Genomic DNA, 13,284 nt, shown 5'->3' on the forward strand with positions numbered 1-13,284 from the left:
CGATGATCGCGCCAACCGCCCGAGCCTGAAGGCGTGCGAGCGGTGGCTCTAGCGCTTTCCCTGCCGGCTTCTCTCGAAGGTGCGGACGGAATGGAGCCCTGCGATTCGAAAATCGCCATCATCTCCTTATGAAATGCATCTCTACCCGCCGTCTGGCAGAGTCCTCGGACGAGGACGGGGAAGGCAACCGGTGACGGCGCTTCTGCGAGTGCCTAGAAGAGGCAGAGGAATGGCCGGAACAACTCCGGGACCGAGACCCCCTGGAATTACGCCGACGTGGAGAGTCGCCCCTCGTATCGTCGGTCGAAAGCCCAGCGGATTTCGACTTTCAGGGTTTGGAAACCCTACCTACAGATAGCTTCTTCTTCCGCTCCCGCAAGGCCTTCGAAGTCAAAGACTGGCAATCATCACAGTAATCGGTGGCGTGGTCCTCGCCGAGGCACCAGAGGCAGACGTCGTGAGGGTCCGTAAGTGACATTTTGAACCCCAGTCCCGACACTTCTTGAAGCCCGACCGCAGGGTAGAAGAAGATGAAGACATGATTTTTCACAAAAACCAAGAATGAAGAACCGATTCAATCAGGAGAAGAACCGAGGCACGCTGAGATTCCGAAGATAACACGTTCGGGGAAAAAAACTGAACTGAGGCTACTGGCGTCGTGCGTCCTACTTATAACATCCGGTGATGTCGGCTCAACGGAGGCCCTCGAGGACAGCGTATCGACGTCATCGACGCATAACATTTTTCCAAAGCAGCACAGCTGTGGTGATTACCTGTCATAGATGTGGAATATGTCAGAGGACACAATCCCCTCGAACTGACAGTTCTGTCACTGCCCTCATCCATGGTGCCCATGAGCATAGGGAAGATGTAATGTCCAATGTTTCCTCTGCCAGCTCTGATGCCGAGGCCATGCTGGAATTCAAGAAGCAAAAGCTGCAGTTTAAGCAGAAGGCGATTGAATTCCACATGGCTAAACTGAAGATAGAGCAGGCAGAAAAACAGAAAGACAGGGAACACCAGTTGGAACTGGCTAAGTTTCAAAAGGATCCCAGGGATCTGGACATGGGTCTGCGTCCTCCTCTCATCCAAGATTTCCTAAAGATCTGCTCAGTGTGTATGATGAGAAGAATGACATTATGGACTGGTTGAATGCATTTGAGTATGCATGTGAAGTTCCAGCGGTTGTAAATGCTGACAAGATTGCATGGTGGCACGGCAGACTACCCCATTCTGGCAGCAGTGCTATTATGGAAATGTCAAAAGCTGAAAGTGTAGATTTTGCAATGTTGAAGCAAACTCTCATCTTAAAGTTTGGGAAGACTCCTGCCCAATACTTGGAGAGGTTTAGAGAATACAAAAAGAAATAAGGAAGTACTTGCGTGTCATATGTGACTGATACTTTGAAGAACTTGACTGGCTGGGTTGAAGGCTATAAGGTCTCCACCTTTGAGGGCATGATATGTTGTCATGCTTGAACATATTTTTGCATCTTGTTCCCCTGAACTTAAGCAGCATTTGGCAGATTCAAAGGAATTTGATCCTAAGAAGCTGGCCATTGCAGCAGATTTGTGGGTGTCACATAGTGTCCCACAAGGACAAGACTCATCCTGGTAAGCAGGAGGAGGGGAAAAAGTCCAAAGATAAGATAAGGAGGGTGGGGGACCTGATAAAACTTCCTCCCAAAAGAGCCACAATAAGAAATGTAAGGCTAAGTCACAAAAGAACACACATCGTAGTGGATGTTATCCTCCAAAACAGAACGCTGGTTACAGTAAGCCTCCCTATGTCCCAAGACCCAGTGGATCCTGTGTGGTTTGTGGAGCAAGTGACCATGTGAAGGGGGGCCCCAGGTGTAAGGTCAAAACCTTTGGCGTCCACTCTGCTATTCTGGCCTTCTCCTTTTATGAGGAAGAAGAGATTACAGGGGCATCCTTCTCCTCAGACTCCTTCCCCAGTGGGATAGATTCTGAGGTCATTTTAGTTTTCCTGGGAGACTTAAGTTTCAGAGGCTTATGCTAGGATTCCAGATAATACCAAGCAATCCTTTAGGGACAGTGTGCTGATTAATGGAGCAGATACTCCTGCCCTTAGGGATAGTGGGTGCAGCAGAACTATAGTGCATTCTAACTTGGTAGACCCAGAGGAAGTTGCCAGAGCTCCTCTGTTACCCACTAAATTGGCTGATGGCCCACCTCTCAAGTTCCCAGTAATGCCTGTAAATCGTACTATAAATGGTACAGTGGTCAGGATTTCAGTGAGCATTCAGAGAGATGTCCCAGGAAAGATCTTGCTGGGGAATGATCTCAGAGCTCTAGGGCGTGTGGGAGACAAAGCAGAGACCCTGTACACGGTCACAAACAAGGGCTGCCCTGGCCAAGACCATTGCAAAGCCCAAGCCAAAGGGGAAACCCAAGGCTAAAATATTCCCCCTAACTCACCTACCACTGAGGTGGAGGTAGTTGGTCAAACACCTGAACCTGACGAGGTAGAGGCGTTACCTGAAGTGTTTGAATCTCAATGACCATCCTGAAATACAAGACTTGTTAGTAGAAGGTGGTCCTGACAGGATTGAATTCAGTAGGGGCCAACGTGAGTGCCCATCTCTGGAAGGCCTAAGGAGACAGGCCTGCTCCCAGCTTGGAGGTGAGTCAGAACCTCTCCCAGGCTTGTTCCAGGGCAGTCCTTCAGATAGCTCCATTGAGGGAGTCCAAGTGACCCCTCACCTGACTGCTGATCAATAAGCAGAGGTGAAAGGTTTGCTTAGGTAATGTTCCCCCTTGTTCTCACAGCCTCCTGGTTTGACACCTTGGTGCAAACATGACATTGACACAGGAGACAGTGTACCTACCAAAAGTAGGGGATAGACAATGTCAAAGTAAGGTCTTACATTAAGACAGAGGTCAACAAGATGTTGGCTCGTGGAGTGATTGAACCCTCCAGTAGTGCTTGGTCCGGTCCTGTGGTTTTGGTTACAAAGGCAGGCACCTTGGAGTTGAGGTTCTGTGTGGATTACAGGGCTCTAAATGCTGTCACCAAGACAGATGCACACCCCTTGCCTAGAACAGATGAGCTGGTGGATACTTTGGGTGCCTCCAAGTACCTCAGCACATTTGAACTCACTGCAGGCTATTGGCAAATAGCCCTTGCAGAACATGCTAAGGAGAAGACAGCTTTCTCAACACCAGAGGATCTTTACCAGTTCAGGGTAATGCCTTTTGGGTTGAAGAATGCCCCTGTCACTTTCCAGAGGCTTGTGAATCATGTCCTTAATGGGTTGGATGAATTCTGTCTTACATATCTGGTTGATATAGCAGTTTTCAGTGCCACCTGGGAGGATCATGTGAAACACCTTAAGATTGTATTGTAGGCTCTTCAAACGGCCCATTTGACCATAAAGGCCAGTAAATGCCAGATTGGACAAGGCTCAGTGGTCTACCTTGGACATGAAGGTGGAGGGAGGATACAGATTCTACCCAGTAAAGTACAAGCAGTAAAAGACTGGCCTACTCCCACCACTCAACCCAAGTGAGACTATGGCATCATAGCTGCCCCTCTGGCTGCTCTCACCACTCCTAAAACACCCAAGAAGGTAACTTGGTCTGAAGAGTGTGGGAAGGTCTTCAATGGCTTAAAAGACTCCTTGTGCAAGGCCCCTGTTCTCAGGGCCCCTGATTACCAAATACCTTTTATTGTGCAGACAGATGCCTCTGACACTGGGATAGGAGCTGGACTATCACAAGTAGATGAGAAGGGTAAGGAACACCCTATTGGCTTCATTAGTCACCAGTTTAAGGACAAAGAGCTCATATGGTCCCCAGTAGAGAAATAACGTTTCTCTGTTGTGTGGGCCCTAAGAAAGCTGAGGCCCTACCTCTATGGGACCCACTTCACTGTGCAAACTGACCATAAACCCTTAAAGTGGCTAATGAACATGAAGGGAGATAATCCAAAGTTGCTCAGGTGGTCCATAAGCCTTCAAGGCTTTGACTTCACTATTGAGCATAGGCCAGGTGTCCAACATAGCAATGCTGATGGGTTATCCAGAATGTTTAACCCACCTGAACATGAGACTCATCCAGGGGTGGATTCATTCCCCCTATCCTTGGTCTGGGAGGGGCGAGTGTTGGGAAAGATTTCCATTCCATGTGTAAATTCCCCTCCAGTTGTGTTCCCACCAACTTTTAGCTTTGTTTAAACACCATAGTCTGACTTTGCCAGAGGAGCACAGCCTTCTGACAATTCCCTGTTGACTGCAATCCTGGCCATTGGTGAAATGTAATTGGCTCCGATCATTTTTATGAAATCATTGCCTATTCCCATTTTACGTAGAATTGCGAACAGCATGGACCATTCTACCCGATCGAATGCTTTTTCCGCATCAATCGAAATAATTGCTGATGGAATTTCCATGTTTCCCGCTTTCTCTATAAAATGCACGATACGCCTAATGTTGTCGTGGGTTTTTCTGTTGGGGATAAACCCTGATTGTTCTTGGTGGATCAGCTTAGGGAGCAGGGGAGCTAACCTGTTGGCTATTACTTTTGTGTAGAGTTTTGCGTCCACGTTGATTAGGGCTATTGGGCGGTATGAGCTCGGGTTTTCTGGATCTTTTCCTTTTTTGTGGAAGACAACTATTTTTGCTTCATTCATGGAGGGTGTGATGTTCGAATTCTTGAAAGTGTTGAATAGGTTTGTTAGGGCGTTAATATGTCCGCAAATGTTTTGTAGGAAGCCGCCGTAAAGCCGTCCGGTCCGGGAGCTTTATTTTTGGGGAGATCCCTTATAGCTTTAGTGACCTCTTCAGTCGTTATCGGTTGTTCAAGGACTGCTTTTTCAGCTGGGGTTACTGTAGGAATTGATATATCCTTTAGGTATGCCTCCTGTTCCTTTTCATTTGGGTGCTGTGAAGTATATAGGTTCTGGTAGAAGTCCCTGAATATTTCTTTGTTATCTTCCGATTGTGTTTTCTTTTCTCCCTGTCCGTTTTTCAGGGAGTGCACCATTTGCTCTTGTCTTTTCCCTTTTAGTTGTCTTGCCAGCAATTTGTCCGCTTTATTTGATTTCATCGCGTACCAGTGTTTTGTGTGCAGCAGTTGGATTTCTGCTCTTTTAGTCCTGATCAGGTCTAGCTGACTCTGAATGTGGCGATATGCCCTCTTTATTTTCCTGGAGGTATTCTTTGTCATTTCTTCTCTTATGTCTTCCAGTTTTTTTTCCAGTTCGTCTACCCATTTGTACGATAGCTTGTCTTTTTGTGCTTCCAGCGCTATTATCTGTCCCCTGATCACCGCTTTGAAAGCATCCCATATACTGCTCTGGGAGACGTCCGTGGTGTCGTTTTGCACAAAATATTCCTCTATCTTTTCTCTAATTGTTTCTTTGGTCACTGGATCTTGTATGATGTCTCTGGGGAGCGTCCATCTCCATAGGCCTGATCGCTTTCTGAATTTGGGAAGTGTGATCCAAAATGGGGCATGGTCTGATAGCGATATCTGACCTTTTTCTATGTCCTGGATTTCTCCCACCAGGGGTCCTGTGGCCCACATGTAGTCTATCCTGGAGCTTGAGTCATGTACATGTGAGTGATACATGTATCCTTTTGTTGTGCCTCTGAGTCTCCGCCACACGTCTTCGAGTGCCATATTTTGCATAGTCTGTTTGAGTGCTGTGAGGGCGTTCCCTGTTGGGAGGTTTTGGGATTGGAACAGTCATCTGTTTGGTTCCACGCTATGTTGAAATCTCCTGTCAGGATAACTTCCCCTTCCGCGAAGATTTCCAATTTGTTGATCGTATCTTTTATAAAGCCCTCCTGGCCCGAGTTCGGCGCGTAGAGGGTTGCTAGAGTCAGGTAGCGATTGTCTATCAGCACCTTTGCAAAGATGTAGCGGCCGTTTTTGTCTGCCATTGTCGCTTTGATTTGGACTTTCAAGTGGTTGGCGAATGCAATCAGCACTCCTTTTCTTTTCTCTTCGTCATTGGATTGGAGGATTTGATTGTAGCCTCTTATCAGGGTAAGGCCTTTCCTCTTTATCTGTATGTGTGTTTCTTGGAGGGTTATTATATCAAACTTCTCTCTGTGCAGGAAGTGTTCCGTTTTTTTCCTTTTCATTGGCGTGTTCAGGCCTCTAATATTGAACAGTAGAATTTTTAGCCCCATTCTTTGGTGTGTGGCTTATGTTTCTTCTTGAATTCATCTTGTGGGTCGCCCTTGTATGCATTTGTAAAGCTGGGTATCTCATTTCCCCTCCCAACCTTCCCCCCAACTCCCCTCCCGCCTTCCCGCCCCAACTTTAATCCTGAGGAGGGCCCTGGGCCCTATGGTTGCTCCGGCGTTGTGCCTTTGCTCCATGCCCTCTAACGTCTCAGGTTTAGAAGTTTGCAGGGGTTCCTAAACCCTGCTTGTGGTGCAGATTCCTAGCTCGTCCCTTGGCTCTGCCGCACCTTCCTGTGAGCACCTGCCCTGTCTGTTGCTTCAGTATATTTGTGACCTCACCCTCCATCTGTTCTTGCCTAGAGGTTCATTTTCGTTTCCAATTAGTTTTCCACTGTTTTACAGGATTGGAGTCTAGTTCTTCGCTTTTCTGTTTGCCACCCCCTGGTTCCCTCTTTTGTCTTGGGAGCTCGCTTTTGTTTCGGGGCTCTGTCTCTTGTTCCTGGCCACCCAATATTTGGAGGCCTTCCTCGCACGTAGCGATTCGGTATTGTTTTTCCTCCCATGTGAAAAGGAGTCCAAAGGGGTATGTCCATTTATATCAGATTTGTTTTTCGGTAAGGAATTTCGTTACCTGGCCCATTTCTCTTCTCTTTCTAAGCATTGATTGCGCTAGGTCTTGGAACAGAAGAATTTCTTTTCCATTCATTCTTATTTGCTCTAGGGTCCTGGCCTTCCTTAGGATTTGTTCCTTCTGTATGTATTGTGTCATGAACAGCTCTTGGGCGGGTTCCGGGTTCCCCTGCTCTCCGAGGGCCTACTCTGTGTATTCAGTCAATGAGGATTTCCTCTCCAGAGCCATCGTTTAGAATGTCTTGGAAGACTTGTTGTACGGCATTGCGCAGGTCTCTATCCTCCACGGTTTCCGGCATATTTTTTAATTCTTATGTTCGATCTCCTGGATCTGTTTTCTAGGTCTTCACATTGTGATTCAAGCGCCATTGCCACTCTAGCTAGGCGGTCTTGTGCTTCTGAATATTGGAGAACTTCCTCATCCATATTCTGGACCGTCCTTTCCAAGTTATCTGTCCTTCTCTCAAGGGTTTCTATGTCTTTCTTCAGGTCATGGAGCGCTTGTTTCAATTCCCCCTTCATGTTTTCGAATTGCGTCTGGCTAGAGGATATGAACTGGTCCTGGAATTCCTTAAACCAGGTTTTCATGTCGTCTTTCGTGGCCATTTCTGTGTGTTCTTTCTGTTTTGGGGGGTCTTCCCCCTTGCTTTTCTGTCCGTTTGGCTGCTTGTTGTCAATATTTCCTAGTCCCCAGAATGGAGTCAGATCCTGGGCCTGTTTAGGACCACCTTTGTGTGTCACGGAGGCCTGTAATCGTAGTCTAGCCCTGGGTTTTGACATGTGTGTGTGTCTTTACTGTCCGGGCATTTGTTATTGATTGTTCGCTGTAGGTCTTAGGTTTTTATTGAGTGTTCCTAGTGGCCAGATTGTCTTCTACCCTTGGTGGGGTCTTCCCGCTTGAACTCTGATCGGGTTGCGGTAGTCTCCCTCTCAGGCCTCAGTTAGTGGAAATTCCCTTATTTCTCGCTCTTTCATAGGGGAACAGAGTTTCACCAGTGAGTTCCCCTCGGTGTCTCCTCAGGGTCCACGTTTAGGGTGTGGGTGTTTTCATTTCCCCCTGTGGGGTCCTTCGTTATCCCCTGCGGTCTCGTGTCTTGCCTATCGGGCTTCCCCTGGCTCACCGTGGGGTGCTTACCCCGAATCTACTTAGGTTGGGGTTATCGCGGGGGGGGTCCCCGTGTCTCTGGGGTGAGCTGGGCCGGCTTCTTGTCGTGGCCCTGCGCCTCCTCTGGTTTTCCCTGGAGGGGGGAGGGGGGATGGGCGCTTGGCCCGCTCGCCTGAGCTTTTCCTGTGTTTGCGCCGGGATCGTATTTTCCCCTCTCCCATTGTATCCCCCTGTATTGTGGCCGGGGGGTCAGTGTGGCTAATCGCGTGGGAGGTGGGGCCCTTCCCGCCGCTCCCGATGGCTCTCCCAGGCTCGTACCTGTGTTCCGTAGTCAACGCTGCTCTGCGTGGCCCTGTAAATTTCTTCGCCTTTCCCTCCGAACTTCGACCGGGACTCGAGTGAGGCGCTTCTGCCTGGGCTGCTGCTTCTCGCCTCCGGGCCTCTCCTTCTGCTGCTCTCTCTCTGCGGGCTCGGCACTTGTTCTGGGCCCGGCCTCCGGCTCTTCTGCTTGATCCACCTGGGTGACGCCCGCTATCCGTCCGCTTTCTTCTCCTGTTGGGGATGTGGGGGGGTTCTTGGTAGGGAGGAGCGTGGCTGCCGCTCTCTAGGCTCCGGTCCTCTTCCTTTCTCTGCCCGGCCGACATTTCGGATTGTTGGCCGGGCCTGCAACGCCCCCCGCGGGTCTGCTCTTCTCCGGGTTGCCTTGCTGGAGAGCGGGCTGCTCTGGGGCGGAGCGGCGGGGCAGGTCCGTCTTCTTCTGGCGGTAGCGATCAGGGATCTCGTCTCTTCTTCCTTTCTCCACCTTCCGTAGACTGTGGAGGGAGGGTGCGCTCCGCTGGGCTCGGTGTTCGCTTAATTTGAAAGCTTAAATTGGTACGGCCCGAGCTGGGGGACGGAGCTATGCTCACGCACGTCTACCCAGATCGGCCGCCATCTTGGAATGTCCTTTTCATGTATTTTTAACCCTTTCTTGCCAGGTAAACCGCGATTACTGCGTTTGGCACGGTTAGGTGGCCTAGCTCCAAAATGGCCATGCCACAAGGTTCTTTGTCCTGTCCTTTGGCCATCTTGCCCCTTCACCTTCCCCAGTTCTAGCCGACCCGGGTCAGTCCTTATTTTGGCATGCATTTTTCCGCGAAGCACCAGGCTTCTGCATGCCTTGTGTGCGTGCCCCTAGGATGTAGGCTTCACTGTCTTATTCCAATACACATCCTGGGTGCCATAGTGTCTGGTGGGCTGTGAATGCCTGGGACCACTGTGGTCCACGATTGGTTCACATATGGTACGCCTGTATGTGAACAGACCTCCCATTGGGTCCTCTTAGTTTTGGCGCGAAGTAGATTTTGGATAAGAAAAGGCTACAAACACCCATACAATGTTGATCTCTGGAGTTCTCACTGAACGAAGGATAGGATCCAAGTATCCTTAAACTAAGAAGCCGAGTCGAGGAATTGCTGGTGACCCGCTGGAAGGTTTGGCACCCCGTGCCCGCTGTCATCCCGTGGGACCCCTCTGCATCTGGTCGTCCTAGGAGGTCTGCAAAGACGCTTCGACGCATTGGAATAGTGGGACCAAATATTCTCGGCACCTTCATCAAAACCTGCAAGTAAGCCTTTTCAGAAGTGTCCCATGGCCAACCAGTGGGCTGACCAGCTTGTGGAGGAGTTTTGCCCTGATACTGACGCCGTTTTGAGGAAGCCCTTGACACTTGGTACATCACAAGCTCTTTGTTCACGGCCCTCTCATGCTGAAATTTGTACACTTGGCGTTCCCTGGTCTGGAGTAAAGTGAGTTCGCCCGAACCAGAGTATACGTGGTTACCGTGTTGCCCAGCCGTGGCGACAAACTTTGCAAGTTCATTGCAGCTACGGTCCTTTGTGCCCTGAAGCCTGCTACAGCGAAACTGGCCTGATCCATCCACCAGGAGCGGCGAAATCACTGTACCGTTTGGGAATCAACGCTGTATCTTCGTCGCTGAAAGCTGCAGAGCCGCGAGATTGCTGCATTTGAACCTGCAACCGAAGTGGGCTCGACTGCCGAAGTTTGGATTGGAGTGCACTGGGGGTCTGTGAGTAATAGTAACCCCAACCATAGGGTGGCCCCTGGCGCATCCATCCATTTTTAAGCATGAGTGGCCCCTGAGGGCCCCACTCCTTTCCACTGCTAGTGCAAACTAGTGAACTATTCCCAACTCTTTGAATTGACTTTGCACTCAAGTGGGGGCCCTCCTCGAATAGCGGGAACCTATTCTGCATCTCACCTACCTTCCTGAGCTGCTATAGCCCCTACAAAAGACCCTGTTTCGCCCATTTGAAATACCGCATGCACCAGCTTTGCAAGCACATTTCAGCATTAGGCATTAGGCTCCCCTCATTTTAGGGATTGGACTGCCTTTCAGTTAGGACTGTGTTTGAGGCAGAAGGGCCTAAAGACTATTTGCACTGCCTGCTTCCTTTCCTGTTTAGGTTGTGGACCCATTCATTCTTTTAACATACATCCTGTCACAGGCACTTCAGCAACTAATCCATGGAAACTGTGACGACAGCCTTCTATTGCACATGACCCTAAAGCATAGCAGACCAATTTGCTTTCCAAACTCTATGCTACCAAACGTGTGGAGTTCAAGGGGGGCTCCAGATGGTAAACCAGACATACTTCATCCTCACTGAGGCTAGTTGTCAATATGTATGTGAATGGTACAATCATGGTGAAAGTGAACCACAAGAGTTCAATTTCATCCGACCCCTTGATCTCCTTCAGCAGCTGTGTATCCCACTGTTGGGAGCAAGGCTACTCGCTATGTCAGATCTACCGCCTATGCCACTGGGCATTCAGCCCCGGACACCTGTCCCGATTGCTAGAAGACCAGCTATTCTGCCTCCTAAATGAACTGCTTCACCTAGTGCTTTGTTCAACATAGGCTCCTTAAACACCAGGTCACCTGCCGAACATGCACCCGACACCCACAATCTCTCCTGCAAGATATGGTCATTGATTTCCTTGGGTTAACACACGTGGTTCACTGTAAATGGCACCACTTTTGACAGCTACCAAATTCATGTCAGCAGTAGACGGATGGGTTGCCCTAATCTCCACAGCATACGTCTCTACCACCGGGCTTCAGATAAATACAACCAAATCCTTTAAGAGCATGTGCAAACGTTTACCTTACCATTGTCACCATTTATAGACTCGCTGGCAGCCCCACACCCTTCTTCATGGAATGGTCTGACCTTATGGTGAACCTATAAACCACTTCCAACTTAATCATTATTGGTGGGAACTTGAACATTTAGCTGGACTGCACTGAAAACAGATATACTGTGCTCTTCTGACATAAATCACTGCAATGCCTTGGCTATGTTGGCCAGTACTTCCAGCCTTACCCATTCATGGGCGCAGTCTGGACACTTCTATTTTCCGGGTCATTCCTCCTCTGTGGACATGTAATGGTGCAGAAAGCTCGGACACAATAATGGCATGTGTTTGGATATACACTTATTAAAATAATAGGGTTGAAAAATGCCTCTATCGCTAAAACTAAGAGGGGTTCCCTGCCTCAAAGGAAACTAATGAAATTGTCAGGAAGTCCGAAACTAAAATGTCTGTCACTGTCGTGTCACAAACCTACTACTGTCGCTTACACTAACAACCGGAGATAAGTGCGCAAGTATGGTCTTCTTTTAAAGTAAAAACTTCCCAGTCCCTCTAGTAATAAAGTGATGAAACATAATGTTCCAAAATATGTAACTCCAAAGGCTAGGGTCGTGCTGCTTTCGCCTATACTTATTCTTCTCCTAAGTTGCTGGATATTATTCTTCTCTTAAGTTGCTGGATAACTCGCAAGGAACTGTTTCTTGACTTCACAGTTCCTTTATCCCACCAGCTTGGAATCTTCTGCTGCCAAGCATAGGATTCCTTTTCCTTATCAGTCCTAGGGTTCTTGACTGTCTTATCCATAACCTCTCCAGTGGGTGTGGGTCCCAGACTCGCAATACTTTACATAGCTTAGTGTACTTCCCTGCCAAACGAGTGCTTTCTTCTTTCAGGGTGCCAGAACCTCTTGGCTTTAAACGTTGGCTTCACATATGGGTGCAAGTCCCAGACTCGCAAGGTTGTGTTGTATCCACTTAGTTCACTCTCCTGCTAAGTATTCATCTATCTTTATCTGCTTCAGGGTCCCAGACCCTCTCTTTCTTTTGGATCCCAGACCCTCTTCCTCTTGGGAGCGGGTCCCAGATTAGCGCCTTTGCCTTGCATACGCTTGGTTCACTCTCCTGCCAAGTGTACACTGTCTTTACTTTGTTTCAGGGTCCCAGACCCTCTCTCACCAGTTTATGAGCGTACCCCGATGCTTCCCCAGACCTCTCTCAGCTCCCAGGCAACCTGCATACCTGTTTGCTTCCTTCATGGTGGTACAAATGTACCTGGGCTGCTGTCTGCTTCCTGGAGGCTGCGGTAGTGTTCAGGTGTTCATCAGCGTCTGCAGAGTACCTGCAGACAGACTTCTCTCCGGTTGCACGTTCTGTCTCCTCCGCGCTTCACTGTGCATCAGGGTAAGACTCATGTTATTCCTCTTCAGGGGACGGCTCTCCCTCTCTCATGTCTCTCTGAAACATTTGTTCCAGAATGAGCGTGCCACTGGATATCTTTGGAACTCACGCGTCAGGCTGATGTATACGTTAGAGCCAATCCCTGGGCTTGGTAAACTAGACTGCTCACTTAGCTTCACACGAGTAATCCTTGTACTCATGGCTATCTTCTCGTCACAGTGTCTACCTTAAAGCTGCATGCATAATATTTTGAACTGCTTAGTTTCTCATTGTTTTCATGTAGGTTAGTTTGGCTAACTTAACAGTAATACAAATTATCGCTATCCAGGGAGTTGGACATGAAGCGGGCAGATACCGCGTTCACTGGTGATGATCATCCCCAATCCCATAGGAGGATTCCCTTTCCATGAGATCCCCCCTCGGTGCACCACCCCAAGGGGACTATTGTACTTTGGACGCACCTCCTAGCCCCATTCAAAGGTCTCCCCTTATTGGAGAAGGAACAACATCCTCAGATTTGTCAAAGGTCATTACGTGCTTTATGTCAAATATGGCTAGTTGAGGCCCATGACAAACAGTTTATATAAGTTAGACCAATGAGATGAGTGCCCAGAGTCTCTAATGAGCGTTTCAAGGGCACATTATCTCTGATAGTCTCCCTTAAAATATGTTAATCTACTATCTCCAAGAGAAAGAAACTTCTGCAGAAAAGAGGTACCTCCTTTAACAGAGAATCAGGCCTCTGGGAAAAATAAACTGGGCACTAAAAAACCAGTGGCACAAAATGTATCTGCAAGATTATAAAATGAACAGGCTACCATGCGTATATAAGACTAAAG

This window comes from Ambystoma mexicanum, chromosome 13 (genome assembly GCF_040938575.1).
Source record: "Ambystoma mexicanum isolate Mex_15411 chromosome 13, UKY_AmexF1_1, whole genome shotgun sequence".
Taxonomy (NCBI): domain Eukaryota; kingdom Metazoa; phylum Chordata; class Amphibia; order Caudata; family Ambystomatidae; genus Ambystoma; species Ambystoma mexicanum.